Raw genomic sequence first — 14,239 nt, 5'->3', positions numbered from 1 at the left:
ATTGGAATTCAGCCTTTAGCTGCTTGTCAATCAATGGACCAGGGTCATGCTGCCAGAGCTGTGACCGCAGATACACTTTTTGAGGAATATGTGCCTCAGGCTGAAAAGTAATTTGGTCTGAAAGTAAAGAATTAGACCTTGGAGATGTGGCTAGCATTCAAGTTAGATGCGATTAAAGCTATAGGCATCGATTGGATCTCTGTTACAAGGTACCAGGCCGCGGGATGCTGCAGAATAGAGGGATCCCTCTGTATTCAATTTCATGATTTTTCACTGTATCACCGGGAGATGATTTCATTTCCTTTACACATTTGGGGAGCGGCTCAGTCAAGCAAATGAAGAAGAAGAAGAAGAAGAAGAAAAAGAAGAAGAAGAAGAAGAAGAAGAAGAAGAAGAAGAAGAAGAAGAAGAATAAGAAAACATGATGCTAGCTGATTCCTTAGAATTCCACAAGGCCTAGTTGATAAAAGTCGTCATTTGGTTTAAATATAAAAGCTGCAACCTAAGTGGAACTTTTCTCATTCATCACCCGGCGGAGCATATCATCTTTGCTTAAAGGCCATCAGAGGCAAGATAAGAGGCTGGTTATACGGGAGACCTACGTCTATCTCAGCTCTAACTTGCAATCAGTCGAGACGGGGTGAAATCAGAAGAGACGTTGTGCATCTGTGTGTCGCATATGTGTTTATCCAATTTACCAGGGTGCACATTCATTCATTCGCGCGTACTCATTGAGAGTGCAGAGTACGCCATGGAAAAGAAGGTATTCTGGTTATTAGGGGGAAAACTGTTGAAGAGGTGAGAGCAGTACTCCAAGATGAGGCCACTTTTGCTTTCATGTTAGCAGCTGTCCAAGCCCAAAATGGCCAATTACCATCATTTCTCTGCTGGTGGTGGTAATGTTAGTGAAAAAGTCAGAGGGAGAAAGATAGAGGGAGAGAGAGAGACACAGAGAGAGAGAGAGGGAGAGAGAGAGGGTGTGTAATGCTGAGGGAACCAGGAGCAGATGAGGCAGAGGTAGCAGAGATAAGCCAGGAAATAAAACCATATTTTCACGCCATGGAAATCAGACATCCACCATGACAGAAGGTGAATCCATCATCTGCAAAGGAAATGGATTCAATTAGACGTGTCCTTCTGGTGTGTAAATACACATAGATTGTTTTTATGGAAATAACAATTGTAATTGTAATGTCCCTGGCTCTTTTCCCATTATGCAGCGTAAATAAGCAGAGAGACAATGTGTACAATACATATCCATAAATATATATGCACAAAGGAAGTAACAAAGATTGATTAAAAATAATAATGAGTAAAGGAAGAGGAAATGGCCGTGTGATATCTCCACACATTCATGTCCATAAGTGTGCATGTTTTATTAGTAGTATTAAGAGCGAGAGGAGGAATGAGTTTTCCCCACGGTCTCCTCCACTGATCTGTGTCTCAGTGTTTGAGTCGGCTCTTTGCCAGGTAAATGCTATAAGGGCTTGAAATATTGGCCTCACAGTATTTCTTATGGCAAATACACAATAATCACTTTGAAACAGCGTGATGTTTTCATCACAATCTTAAAAGGCCAATCAATTGGAGCAGTCAAAGTTAGGTAGCACGAGTGCATGAAGGGTAAATATTAGTGGATTTGTTTCGGCTCATTATTAAAAAACAATAATGATATAACACGCGACAACAAGCGCAGGGACGACACAAACAAGCCACTTCGGCAAGTTCCAAGTAAGAGGGATGACATTTCTCGGGTGAGATGAAAGACTGTTTCATCAGGACTGATAATGCAACCCTGTTTAAAAATTCTCACTAGACGCCAGGACATTTAATGTTTGCAAAGAGGAGACGGGGTTGACACAACAACACAAGTCATGCGCCAAGGCTACTCAAAGGTCTTCATCTTCGGAGCGGCGATATATAGGTGAAAGATACCATAATGAAACTGGGGGGGGGGGGGGGGCGTGGGGGGGGAGGGTTGAATGCAGGAATCGCCCCGCACAAACATCTTGATTATCAGATGACCCAGAACACAATGCACCTCTGTGCCAGAGACCACAGACTCTGTCGTCAAAAGTGACTGAGGTGAAACATTATTGCAGTTTTTCCATCAACCGCCCGGCATTATATGTGGTTTCTACTGAAAAGGAATATAGATTTCTGACCTTTCATTTGACGGTCTGGACCTTCCAACTGATTGACATCAATATCAGACTGTCTTGTCTGACAGGGAGAAAAAAAAAGAGAAGAACACCATGTTGTTGACAAAGTAGGTGTGTGGAGTGAAAGGGAACGGTGGAGGAAGGGTTCACACACACCTGTATGGGAAGAGTGATGATGCTGAGACTAGAGGGCAAAGGCACTGCGGGCCCCAATGAAATGATTACAAAAGGAGTAACCTCAAACGGGATGAAATGTCGTTTTTTTTCTCTTTTTCTTTGTGGTTTCAAAAAGCAGGAGTTGAAAGAGGCTGAACGCCCTCCACGGTCCTGCCTCTGGCGGAGCCCTTGTAAAACTCACATCTAAGGTCCTCGCACAACGTACATAATCAAGCGCTTTATTTTCCATTGATTCATTCTAATGCGGCTTTGCCCCGTCTGGGAGGATGTTTGTCGCATGTCTCACTGCCTCCATCTGTCCTACTAGAACATGTCTGGGAACAAAACATCGCCACAACACCAGAACGGTTAATCTGCCTTATTTACTTCTCCCAATATGGCTGCTTTGTCACACAAATCGTCCGTCCTCCAGGATAAATATTTCCCCAGCGTCGGTGCACACTAAATGTTGATTTACTCTCAGCCTGTTAAACTGGCCGATCTGCATATGGCGTGTTTGTTTTTTGTCAGGATGCATCCACTGTGACAATATATACTACAATTATCATCTAAGTGTGACAGCGGAGCTATTCATCGGTCTGCAGAGACCTTGGTGTGTGAACCCAGTTGTCACAGTGTTGCAGCGCGTTGAAGATGGCTCGTCTGACAAAGGGCTGATTTCATGGGAGAACAACATAATGCTGTCTGATGTCGTTTTTTAATGAACGGGATCTTGAGTAATTTGTCTCTCCTTAAAGAGAGAGAAATAAGGCGGGGCTCGGCAGGAGAGAGGACATCAGATTTTCCGGATTGCTATTTATGTTGCTGAAGGAAAAAGAGGTTTTGGCGCAGGCCATTTGACTTAATGCTCTCTCTACTTTGCTAACGGTCTGAAGATAATTAGTATTACTAATCAAAACACTTGTGTCTCCTCTCGCCTGGTGTGCCATTTTCCCCCAGGGCCAGTGTAAACTGTCTAATTCTATGAAGGGCACTCAATTCTTCCTTTTATGTTTCCATTGGAGGTACGCAACAGCAATCTAATGCTTTTCCTATATGCACTTTCTGCTCACTAGTTCATTGTTTTTCTTTGGATAAGCTCCCGAACATCGCATTTAAAAAAAAACAATAAAATCCCCAAATTTCCCTGTTTCCAGAAACACCAACCGACGTTTAGGGAATGGATGCAAGTTGGACATAATTAAGTACCCGGCATTAGAAGGACACGCGAGCATTATAGCAAGCGATTAGTCATCATTGGCTCAATAACTCATCGCTGGAACAAAGTTAATCTCTGATTGTTATTTGGCCGCGTGTCTAAATCAGTTGCCAAGTGAAAAAGACCAACCCTTTGTTTGCTTAGATTCCGAACTGACTCTTAGAGAGTAAGATATCTTCAAAAGTATTTTTGGTTTGTCCACCCAAAGATTTAAACTAGAGAATGTTTGTAATTTTTACCTCACAAATGACTTAAATTATTATATAGTTTATAGATTGATTTTCCGTCAGTTATCTAAAATCAACTAATCAATCAATTCCATTAAATTGCAATAGAGATATTACTTTGGCTGACAGGGTTCTATACGTGAAAACACATGGCTGTAAAAGGCTGTGCAAAAATGCTAATATCAACAAGCTGATGTTTAACAGGTTTGATGTTCGCCATGATCACAGCTTAATTAAGCCTAATAGCGTATTCTAATTTAGGTCAGCAGTAGTCAATATTTCATCAATTCAACTAACACTTCGGTGTTATTAGATGCTGAGAAGGTTTTGGACCATCATTGTCATCCCTAAGGAAATGAAGAAAACATGGCCAATAATGAACCTGGTCAATACCTCGGACAGGCCATGTACCTTTTAGGCTTTTGACTACAATTGGATACCGATGCATATCAAGTCCAAACTTTCTGGACAAAACGGGGGTCACCTGCTTGAATGGAACCAATGGTTTCCAGCTGTGGAACATTGGTGACCAATTAGGATTTATTGACAAGCATGACCAAGCGAAAGAAGGATTGCTAACTGGTTTATCCCGTTTCTCAATCCATTGCAGTGTTCCCGTGAAGTTGACACTTCACTCTGCAGAGTGGAGATTGGCAGTCAGGAGGGAAATGGTTTTTGACTCTATCTCAATAAATTACAGCCCGTCATGGATTATAGATTAATTAGTTTGCCCTTACCTGAGAGCAACGCGTGGAATATAGTGGTGAAAAGACCAATTTTACACATCTCTGATTAAAGAGTGTCAAATTACTTTTCAGAAATATGAGCCAGGAGGAAATCATGGCATTTTACTTTTACTTTCACACTGGGGGGAGTCTAATAAGGTTGGAGGAGGGCTTCTGCTCTACTGGGCTGCGCATCGCGAAGTTAAGGCTGCAAAGGAGGTACAGTGTAATGTGAATTAATAATCACTTAATTAAACTTGAAATTAAGACAAAGATACTCCTCCTGCCCGGGAAGATATCTCCCTGGGTGCCCGTGGATGGATATGAGATAAGGCAAATATTCAAGATATCCTGCAGTACCAGAGTGCATTGTAGAACTCGGCTCAGTACCGGAACGGCTCGAGTTGGGAAGGAGTTGTGCAAAGTTCTCAAGGTTTCATTCATTGTGCTGTCGCTTTTTTTCCCCCCCACAATGCAAGGCATGTTGATGTTCACAAATGAATGCCTTCAGAGGGAGAGATACGTCCTTGTAATGCCATTCTTTTGTTTTATGCAACTAAATGTTGAAATACAAGAAACACAAACAAAACAGTTAATTTCAACATCACAATCCCCAGAATAGACACAGAAATGAGACCGTATTCAAATCTCTGTGTTGTTTCTTTGCCTGAAACGTGGTCTGTGGATAAAACAAGCTGAAGAGAATAATAATTCCTTTTACAATATAAAAATATAGGTGGACACGCCTCTGTTGATCTTTTGAAGCTTTTACATGCTTTGACAGAGTCATAAAATGAGACTACAAATAGTAATCCAAGGCAAACAAGGTCATACACGCATCACACACAACATATTGTTTTATTTAAACAATTTCCAGGGTTAACATCCAATTGGCCTCGTTGTCGTGGGAACCAGTGTGATGCTCACTTCTGGGAGTGCAGAAACACATCATCCCTGCAGCACTAATCATTTATTTTTTAGAACTAAACATTTTTAAGAGTTGACTCTTAAGAGTGCTAGTATTCTATATTCAGAAGGTTTTTTATTTTTATTTTACCGTCTCATTAGAGTTAGTTGATGATTTGATTTGTATTGAATTCTCATATATTTCCACAAAATTAAGTATTCATCAGTGAATAAGCAACAGTCACCATGACAACAACAAAGCCCCCAGAACATCCCCACAACAAGAGTCACAGGCTTCATTTACATTACATTACATGTTATTTAGCTGACGCTTTTATCCAAAGCCACTTACATTGCGTTATAACCCATGCGTTACATTTTTGCCTGGGGAGCAATTACATTTGCGAAAACATTTGCGGCAGAAGGCATCCATTTTCCTCCACAAGCTTTGCTAGAACTGTTAAACACACCCTACCAGGCAGCAGAAACAAAATTATTTTGCCACTCGCTGAAACAACAATCTTAAAGACCAAGATATTTTTCTCAGCGAATGTGAAATTTACCGTCACATGGCTGGGAACACAGTGCACTCTCTGCTATACCCTCTGAATTCTTTGTATTATTTTTGAACTCTTGTCATTTGGTTGACATTTCCGTGGTCAGCATGCAGGAGGCAGTAGACGTAGCTGGCAAACTATCAGCACCCGGGCGACAGTTGTTTTCTTTTGTGGTAATTTCGACTAAAATTGGAGACCCGTCAACGTGGTGTTTACTCCAAGTGTAGGCATTGACACATTTCCACAGAATTAAATTCACCTCGCTCGGAAAACATTATTATTCATGAGTCACCTTTCGTTGCGAAATCAGTGATCATCCAAAAAGCAGTTGAGGGCTTAGATTGGATCAAAACAGAACAACACAGTGAGAGTGGCTGCGACTAACAATCCCCGGAGAGAAAGCCACCTCTGATGGGTATTCAGACACTGGTGGTGTCTGACAGGGTTGTTTGGTCCCTCCTTAGTAACCTTATTCATGAAACTTCTCTCCCACAGAGAAATAAAAGAAAGAAAAAAGATCAGACTAGCCTCGGTGCTCCTTGTGCTTGATGATGGAAAGTATCATATCTAAATAAAATGTGAAACCCGACTGTGCTTGTTTTCGGGAGCTGTTTTATTGTCACATGCGAGCACAGCGTGTGACAACTGAAGAGGCGGGACGCGTGTGTTTGAATTGCGAACACAAAAAGACCAGCAGAAAAAAACAAAGCTTTCTTAATTTCGAAATCTCATGCATATTCAATTCTAAAGGTAGGGCAGCGTCACTCTTGAAGGTGTAAATTCATTGATTTTTACAGCTCGACTCATCTGTCACACACTTTGAGCTGCAAGCATGAACCCTTCTGGGAGACGGTTCATATGTTTCGCAAAAGACTGCTTTCAACGTGTGCTTTTGGAAAGCAATCAGTCCCACAGCCAACTCACCTGTGATACGTAGGAAATAGTGTATATTAAGAAAATGGTGTAAAGGGAAAAACGTGTCATTATTTCTCATTTGGCTAAAGTCTGCCTGGCTCATCAGTAAACTGAGGATGGCTCCTGCTGCTGCTGTGATTAAGTGGAAAAGTCACTCATTCCGTTTGAACACATAATTCAGCTGTACATGTGTGTTTGCGTGCTTTCCTTTGTATGTGCGCGTGCGCGCGCGCGTGTGTGTGTGTGTGTGTGTGTGTGTGTGTGTCTCCCCGTGAGACAGGATTAAGGCGCAGATAGAGTTTTCCGAGTAGAACCGATCTCTCGGAGAGACGGGGGTCTCTGGGCTCTTAGCGTTGAGCTCGGCTCTTCCTCTGCTACTTCCCTCCCACTCCTCTCAGCACCACGCTTAAATACTGTGGGGCCTTGGGATGAAACCTGGATGCAACACTGGGGTGTGGTTCCCATTTCAAATCAGCCCTTATTCTTCTTCTTGAAAAAGAAAAAAAAAAGAAAAGAAAAAGGAGCAAAAAAGAGTGAGGAATGTGCAAAGTGGAGGGTTGGCTTGATCCGGCTCCCTCATGCTCCCGATCACAAGGTTGTCAGACCGCAGTAACAGCGACGTGTTTTTGCACAGCTGTCTCGGATGAGCATGCGAAGGGGGACCAGAGGGAGAGGAGAGAATGGCATTGTCATGTTCGGACCCGCTTTATGTTTTGCACGAGCCGACGTCAGTGGGCGAGCCAAAGTGAACAGTTTGTTTGTTTGTTTTTTTTTTTTTTTTTTGCCTTTGCGCACAGGGCAAAAATTGCAGAGACAAGCAGACATTACCTTGCAAAGTCAAGACCCAACATTTGCGATGTGTATTGACATATTGATTTTCCTTGGCAGCTATTGGCAGACAGAGTAAGGAGGATGGGGCCGTGTGTGCAGGTCCACGGGCGCTCGGTGAGATCCAGGCAGCATTATGCACACCAAGAGAATGAGGCTTAGCATATATTGAGTGTTTATGCTGCAGAATAGAAAGTGTGGAGCACCTTAAACTTACTCAATGTTAAATCGGACTAAACTAAAAATCCCTCTTAGACAAATAGAAAGTGATCCAGGGTTTTTTTTCACCCATCTTTCTTTTATTTCCTCATAAAATGTTTTTCATGTGGGCATGTTAGCAAAATACGTAGCATTTTTTTGCTACAGTCTCTGTGAAAAACACACGGCCAAATGTGTATGTGAAAGAGATGAAGAAAGATGAAGGATAATGTGTTGGAGGAGGTGATCTGGAGGAGACTGAAGGATATCCATTGTTTGTCTTCTTAAGGGCAGGGCACACATAGGGGGACAGAGCTGGAGTGTATGTGGATTAGAGTGGAGCTCTGTCCTGAATATATAACCGACTCAAGGTCTGCTCTGCTCTCCCCTCTTACAGCACAATGGCCATTATAAGAGCGCAGAGACTGTGAAATATTAACGTCCTGGAAGTATTCTTGCCGGCCACCTCTTTGATGTGAACAGACAAGGGAGGATAACGTAAGGCAGACGGCTCATGCTCCTTGCCTGATGCAAAATGGGTCAAAAGTGGGAATCATGGTTTCAGGACACATTTTTGTGGGTTGGTTATGATCAGAGCGGTGTATGTCAGAATGTATTTTTGACCCAGCGCATAGAAACATTCAACGCTCGAAATGTAAAGAATGAGGGGCAAAGTAGCACAACAATCACCTTGATGAAAGGAACATAAAGTATTCCCCTTCATGCCTATTCAAAACTACGGCAAAGTCCCCTATGGAGAACTGAAACAGCGTTTTGCTCCTCTCCATTTAATATGAATGAAATATCAAACAGACTTAATCATCAAACCACACAAAATATGCACCAAGCTATCACTCATGTAGCTACAGACATTGCTCCCTCAGCTTTAAGGTTTAGTATTGTTGTAGTTAGTAACATGTTTTCAGCTTTTCGATTATATGCAGCCTGCTAAGCACCTGAAGTGTTTCCGTGGCATGCATTTCCTTCCCTCCTGTGCTTCTTTTTTTCCCCTGGCAATTAAGAGCTTAACACAGTAAATCATTGCTTTGGCTGTGTGGAGCACGCATGTGGCGTGTGTACAAAAAACATGACCAATTATGTCGTTTTGTTACAATTCTTTTCTATTGATAGAATGGCCAACGTCAAACAGCCCAAATAAATGCAATAATATATTTGTGTAGCTGGGGTCAAACAGGGTTTAACCACCACCCGTGTTCCCTCGCCAACCTCTGACTGATAAAAGTCGGAGGCAAATGATGGCGTCTGATTAGCAGCAGGGGGTATGCTGCTCCGCTGCTCGATGACGCATGTCACTCTGTGCGGATTAAATATGTTTATGGATTGGTGCACAGGCTTATATATACAGTGAGTGGTGTAAAGACAGGCAATTGGAATGCAAATAGGCACAGGTTTAAAGGATAGTTGTGGTGAAAAAAATAAAATGTAATATGACTTTATTTTTCAGCACCAGCAAAATGTAATTTAAAGCAAACAATTTGAGATTTTCTTGCTAAAGGTTGTATAGAAAAGATGACGATTCCACTGTAATAACCATCCACTTAATATGGTACTACTTCCAGCTTGCTAATAATAAAAAAGGGGAATAACAAAAAATACCTACTAGCACATTCAAAGCTATCTCACTAACATATGTCAACTGGTTAGACCGATCCTGTTTTTCAGTATTTATGCTAAGATAGCTGGCTGTGGCCTATTCACCATAAAGTCATAAAGAAAATTATATTGAAATGGATTGGGATGCACACGCTCGCTGAGTAACTCACACTAACACACGCTCATGTAACACATTGGAGTTGCAGTATGTTGCAGCCGATGCTTGAGGGCTGACGGTAAGACACAGCTTACCCCCCAACCGAGCAGGCATGACTGAACCTGAGTTTTACAACCAGCCTTATTGATTTACTCATTATCTTCTTCACAGGCAATCCACCCTTTAGGGAAACAGAGGCCATCAGTCCGTTCTACTCTCTTCTATTCTGCTCTATTTCCTCCCGTATGCGTTTTATTTACATTATTTCCATTCTTTGTTAGAGGTTTTGAGACAAACCGTTGATAAACTGACTCAGCTCAGTAAAACTTTTATATTCAACGGCTTCATTGTTGACCTTAAAAAAACAGCCGCCCAAGTCTCTTTTAAAAAAACACTGTTTATTCTTCGGAGCAGTTCAATGTCTTCATGTTGTGGCTTGAAATACGAGGCTCTTCGTCCCATCTGGACCTTCACAACAGCCGCTGAGAAAACCATCTCACGTCACATGTTCGCCATTTAGATCATGATTATGTGACTACCCAGAGCAGCAACGACAATGACCTTGTCTTTAGATCTATTCTTTTATATTCTCATATATTCTCGTTTGAAATTTCTGAAGAACAAAACTTTTGAAAGTCTGCCACATTCCCTTTTTTAAATCACATTGATGCTGATGCATACATTGACAGACTCAGCTCCAGCATCAATTTAAGATTCCTTTGTTTTTGCTGATGGTACTAGACGAACAGTCAGCGGAAATCAGATCAGGAAGGAACTGTGTCATTGTGCAATAATTGGAATTATGCAAATAGTTGCGAGGCAGCACTTTGTAATAACAGAACATTCAAACATTTCCTTTTTTTTGTATCAGGCACGGACTTGCTTTTTTTTATCATTTATGTTGTATTCATTATTTTCTGTCACCACCTTATGTTGCTTTTATTGTGTCATCTTGTAAACAGAAGGACTTGAAAAAGCAAGTGCATCCTATTGAACAATGAGCAGGGAAACAAAGTTAACAGTCAAAGAAGCTTTTCATGCATAAGTGTTGATTTCTCTGGGGAGGATCAGCAGCCACTTTTTCCTCTCCCTCCCAAATTCGATCCGCTTGTGCGCCGCTGTAAAGTTGGGCTCTGAAGAGACGGAAGAGAAATCCATACGTGTCCCTGTCTGGCCATTGATATTCTCCTTACTCCCTTCTTTTTCTCCACACCTCCATCACCCCTTCTCTCCCTTGTTCTGGCTTTCTCAGTTGGTCCGTAGTGGCCAATCCATCCTCACGCCCTCCACTGGCCAGGTCAGGACATCTAATATCCCAGGGATTCACTCTTTCTCTCCCTCCCCAGCCACCTGCACCCTAGTAACAGCCCCCACCAAGCCGCCCACTCACCCTCCTCCAACCGCACATCAATCTCACACTTCTCCCCTTGTGTGTTTTTTTTCTTCTCTACCTTCTGCTCTCTCTCTCTCTCTCTCTCTCTCTCGGTTGTGAGATGTTTGGCTTATAATTCTTTTTGTGTCCTTTCGCACAGTCACATCGCCCTCTAAACGCATGAGGAATACTCACTTTCAGGCAGAGGATCACATAATAGCCTTACCGCCCACTTCCACTTGTGACCGCCGCTTAGTCAGAATAATCTATTTAAGTTAAGTTGCTTTTTCAGACGGCAGAAACAGTGGTAGACGGACAGCCTTGAGCACCAATGGATTGCAACCTGAGATACAATTTGGTGTTCAGCTGTGATGAATCAAAAGGACTCATTGCAGCGATGCTCTGGTCGGTCCGCTGCTCGTTAGCTTGGCGCCGAGCGCAGCGGCTTCCATCCACCCCGAATACTCAAAGTACCTCACTCGGTTTATCGATCCGGATTCCTTCAGAGATGAATTGGTCTGTTTTTGCATCTTGACTGTGAGGAAGAGATTTGGCTGCGTTCACGTCAAGCATTGCAGCAATAAATGCAGAGTTTGGTCCTACAGTGTTAGAAAGTCACTCAGACACTATGTCCTTGTTTTCTTTTGTTGTCCATGGAGGTGGAGAATAATTGAATGCAATTTTTTCAATTGAATGACTCTTGTTTGATTGACCCATTTGATTAAAAAACGTGTTATGTGTTATTTTTTTTTCTTTCTACAACAGTTGATGTTTGTCACCACAACGCATGAGTCAGAACCATTAAGTCAGGGGTGGATGGCCAACTTATACTTACTGGACCACTGGTAGATAAATAGATGGGTGGATGGATGGACAGATGAGTGGATGGATCAAGGAAGATGTGTATGCGACATGTTGGTTGCGATATGAGTCAGCAGCATGAAAGAAAAATACAGCACATTAGCTTGGGGGGGGAATGTGTACAGGCATCACACACATACTGCCTTTTAAACCAGATTCATTACGGGAGATGGCTGGACTGTGTTAAGAGCATTCGACAAAATCAAAACACATTCTGACCGAGCTATCTGCATTTCCTGCATTTACATGTTTGGAGCATAAAGAAAAAAGAACGGCGTGCTCAGAATATCATTTGGGCCCGGTAAGCTAATTGCTGAGGGTCCACGTGTTTCTCTGGCAACAACTCGAAATCACCGCGAAACAACTGTCTCAAAAGTTTTCAATTTTGTGTGACCTTAAGGGGAAGTTTGGAGATGATTGTTTTTGTTTCAGAGGACGTCGGATGCAAACAAATAATACTGTTCTGTGACAGCATCTGGCATTTGCCTCTGCTATCATTGCTTTTGACTGTAACCATTCATTCTGGTCCTGCTGAGCCTAACCTCATTCTGTCAAAGCAACACCTCAGCGAGAGAAGCGGAGGCAAGGCGATGAAAATCCAAATTAATGTGCAATTTATTGTATACATGGACTCACACCTGGACTGGCTGGTGGAGCTACTGTTACGGGAAGGCTGTTACCGTGGAGATGAGCGGGATACATTGGTTTATAGCGGGCAGCCACCTTCTCGTGGACTGACAGGGAGAGGATATTAGGCCGTTACACGCTGCCACACACAATCATGGGCCATTTCCAGTAAAAGGATTAGGAAATTAGACACAGAAAAAAAGAGGAAGCAGTAAGTGCAATTGCGCAAGTCGGACTTAGACAGTACAATTATTGTGTTGCTTGGCGTTTTGTAGCATTGATATTCAAATCAGCCGGCAATTTCTCCTCATTGCATTTTTTTGTACGTGTAATTGGCCATTGTGAAAGGTGAAAACGTTCAAATGTAGAACATTTTGAGAAAAGGGGTCAAATGAACCCCAATAGGTTGGATATTAAAATCCTGCACGGCGCTAATAAGGCTTTTTTATTTTATTTCAAAAGCACCATGAAAACTTCACTTGCCCCAACTCCTCCAAAAAGAAAAGGGGAGCATCTCTTAATTACTGACATAGAGCCAATTTGCATCAAGCGTGTCTCTCAGCAGATAATGATAATCATTATAATAGCTTGAAGAGTTTGTTTCATGCAGCAAAAGCAATGACGTTCACTCAGATCTTCCATAATAAAGGCTCAGCACTTGGCTTCCTCCAAGCTGTTATGCAGTGGCTGGACGTGAATAATCATTAGCGAAATTGAAATGCAGGAGTAAATACGTGGCAGTGTCGGTCCTCTCCTCTGTACTGCCTGTCTCTTTTTCTTCGGTCCCTGGGTACAGCGCCAGGGACTGATCAAAGACTGACTCTGATTCACTCCGAATGATCAAGGAGAAGAGACAAGGGGCTCTGTGATTACGGAGCATTGACGTATCAATTTCAATCTTTTTAAAATACCCCACTGTCACACACAAGGTGCATCATGCGCTCTGTCTGATCACCGGGGATCCAGTGTTATTGATCATGAAGGTTATTTGTGAATTTTTCATGAGGAAGGAGACGTTTTGCGATAAAATACTGCTACTGGCTCAAATCCACTGATTACCTTGAAAGAGCGGAGGTTGGAGAAGTGAAAGAGGCGCGCTCTCTCCTTGGCAGCAGCAGCAGATGCACAACAGCCCGACAATACTCACTTTCAGACATGAGATCAATACAACTTTTATATGCAATATCGTATGTGTCCGTTTTAGGGATCTACCCAAAAAGACAAAGTAAAATAAATACGAATGCCTAGCGCCTTTGGTTCTGTGACTCACACAAGTCGCTAGTCAGTGAGGTTGGACTGCTAACCACGACGTGTTTTTGTTCTTGTTAACCTGTGATGACGGGTCTTTGTTTCGAATTAAACATTGTGGATAATACCATGCAGCCCGTGCCAGGAGCACGACTATAGGCTAGAAGGATATCTAGAGGGCCACAGTTGGAAGCTCAGGGACATTGAACAAGCGTCGGTATTTGAGGAGGGGGGGGGGGGGAGTGAGAATGTGTCGACCGAATCGGATTCAGAGCGTGAACCGCCTGAGTCGGCCCCAAGACAAAGACTCCTCTGGCATTTACACGGGCCTCCTGTTTGTTCAAGAATTGATTCTGAAATACTATCTTCTGTCTATAAAAGAACGGAAGGATTTAAGGCAGAACTACATTTCCGGTCTTCTGCTATACATTGTGGAGCATGCAGGTCTGCTGCAAATCAAATAATGA

The sequence above is a fragment of the Pungitius pungitius genome, chromosome 2, assembly GCF_949316345.1.
Source record: "Pungitius pungitius chromosome 2, fPunPun2.1, whole genome shotgun sequence".
In the NCBI taxonomy this organism is placed as follows: Eukaryota; Metazoa; Chordata; class Actinopteri; order Perciformes; family Gasterosteidae; genus Pungitius; species Pungitius pungitius.
This window is presented reverse-complemented; position numbering follows the sequence as displayed.